Here is a 2,692-nt window from a genome sequence, read left to right on the forward strand (position 1 = left end):
TATCAAGAGAGTTTATGCCCTGAGCCACTAATAAATGCACTGTGGTAGATGCGGAAGCAGGCTCCTTCTATTGACAGTTTCAGTATCATCCAGGGATCGTCTCCAGTGTGGAAAGCCACAGAAAAGGAACGCTGAAGAGAGAAGAGAAGGTATAATTCACGATCAGATCTTTTTGGATGTCAGCCTGTGTAGCAAAGGCACATGTCCGAGCATGTGAGAATTCACTGGTAGCTAAGCATAGAGATAAAATAAGATGGCACTGGTGTCACAGATTTGCTAATTTTCATCTTGATTTATGACCTGTGTGGTCTTTTCATCTGCACATGACCACAAGGGCACTACATGCTGCTGGTCAGTTTAGGCTTTATAGTTGCTTACTCTTAACTTTTCACAGCCTATGAACACTGCAGACCATATTACCAGCCCTATCCTGGTATCAAAGTCAAGACCAAACATATGTGACAAAGATGACCAATGCCTAACCACCTCTAAGCATGGCTGGTGCTCTCCTTTTATAGTCAGCATTTCTCTTCTCTTAGGTAGGCAGGTACTGGAGGACAGAGACCTGCCCTGCTTCAGTTAAGTACAATAAAAGGGCAGGCCGGGGAGATAGCTCAGTAGAAGAAGTTCTTGACTGGCAAGTGCAGGGTCCTGAGTTCAATCCCCGGTACCACAAAAAATAAATAAATAAATAAATAGGCTTAGTCCATTAGTGCACTGCATTATGGGACAAAGGGTACATGGAGGGCCCTGAAATACTATTATAAGAACACTGTTTGCATTTAGCAGAATTACGGAACTTTAGTTAATCTTAGCATCAAATTATTTTATGGTCTCAAAATGTTTTAGAACAATTAAGTAGCCTTAGAGAAGCGACCTGGTTTTCTACCCCTGTGGAACAATATGTCATATTTTTCAAAAAGGCTGGGCATAAATCCACTTGGGGAGACTCCCTTCAAATAGGGAGAGTAACTGTGTGGATCTTCAGTAATCTATCTCAGTGTTTGTTCAACCACTTACCAAATCTCATGCAGCTTCTGATTAGACACAGAGGCACAGCCATAGCTGCTCTGTGTAGAAAGAGCTACTTTGAGTGACAGCCACTCAGAAAAGGGGTCCCACTGTTAGGAGGTGGTCTGCTACATGGCCCGGTAGAAGCAGGTGTCCCTTGCTCTGGGCACAAACAGACCAGCATGCAATGCAAAGGGAGCCCAGTGTGGGCTAGAGCTGACCACACTGCGACCATAGCTGTTCTTGGGCAGGGGCTTTTGCACAGGGCACAGGACAAAGGGGTGGGCTGCTGTTTCGGAGCCTCTAGTGTAGTGCTGAGAGGATGACAGTGTACACCTCTGTCCATGCATCCCATCCAGTGGTCTACCCAGCAACACATACAACTGTGCTTAAGTGAAAATTGCCTCTTTCCAGACATCTCCCACCCCATTCTTCCTTAAATTTTTTCTGCCTTCAGCATGATTCTTCCTTGGCAGTCCCACTAGGGGCATGTTCTCCTCACTGTCTTTGGTCCTCTCCTATCCCGTCCTTGATGCTGCTGAGTTTAGAACTGAGCAGGCTCCTATTGATCAATGCCTTAAGCGTCTTACTTTCCTCCCAAAAGTCTTATTATTCAACTACTGCACTAAGTTCCTTAAAGGCAGGGAACTTCATTCCTTTTTGCAGCCTGAGGCTGAGCATCTTGCTTACCGTGGTCACTCATTTGCTGACTGATGTGAGGTTAATTATGTACTGTTTCAAAAAGGAAGTGAAATCTATCCATGGGTCGACTCTATTTGAAGTTTTTGTTTATGTAAAAGTATTATAGGCTCAGAAAAGTTAATTCCTAATAGTAGATTGTTCCTGCCTGAGGCCCTTACTTGGATGTCAGCAACAGGCAGAAATTGCATAGAATCCACACAGAGAGCTTTAGTTAATCTTATCATCAAATTATTTTATGGTCAGTGGGAAGCGGATACTTCCCTAGGGCCTCTGCATAGCTTTAAGGTCAATGAAGCGCTACAGGCTGCACTTAAGTCACGAAAATATGAAAATCAGGTTTTTAAAAAAAATAAACAAGAAGACAAAGCCTTTGCAAGGACACTGACTAAAAGAGTGAACCTGGCAGCAAACAAACGAAAACCCAATCTCTTCAACGATGTTTACTGGGCTGGTCTCTGCTGGCAAGAGGCTCAGGGCTTCGCCAGGGCGAGATGAGCACCCAGGAGGCGGCAGCAGATGCTGGAAACCCCAGGTCAGGCTTCAGCCGGCCTGCAGGTTATTTCTGCCCAGTTTACATACCAGCTTTAGGCCCTGAAAGCTGCTCTGAGGAAGTTGTGAGCAACGAGATAGATCTAGTGGGCCTGACTTCACCCACTAGATAACACTTACATTACCAGCAAGAGGCAACGAGGAATAGCTTCAGTACAACTCAGCCACACACTGTCACGCAACACATAAATAAAAACCGGGTGGCACCAACCTTATTAACAGCCCATTATCTGTCACTACCAAGACCTCATCTGTCTGATGACTTAAATTTGGATTTTAGTTTGTAAGAATTAGGATTCTCACCCGGAGTCAACAATCATTTCCGGAGTGAGACGACCCTGGGTCCGCCAGATCCTGAACAGACCCAAAGAGCAGGCCCGGCAAGTGAGTGAGACGACCCAGCCCACGGGATCCTGAATAGACCCAGAGC

The sequence above is a fragment of the Octodon degus genome, unplaced genomic scaffold, assembly GCF_000260255.1.
Source record: "Octodon degus isolate 3935 unplaced genomic scaffold, OctDeg1.0 scaffold00040, whole genome shotgun sequence".
Lineage (NCBI taxonomy): Eukaryota > Metazoa > Chordata > Mammalia > Rodentia > Octodontidae > Octodon > Octodon degus.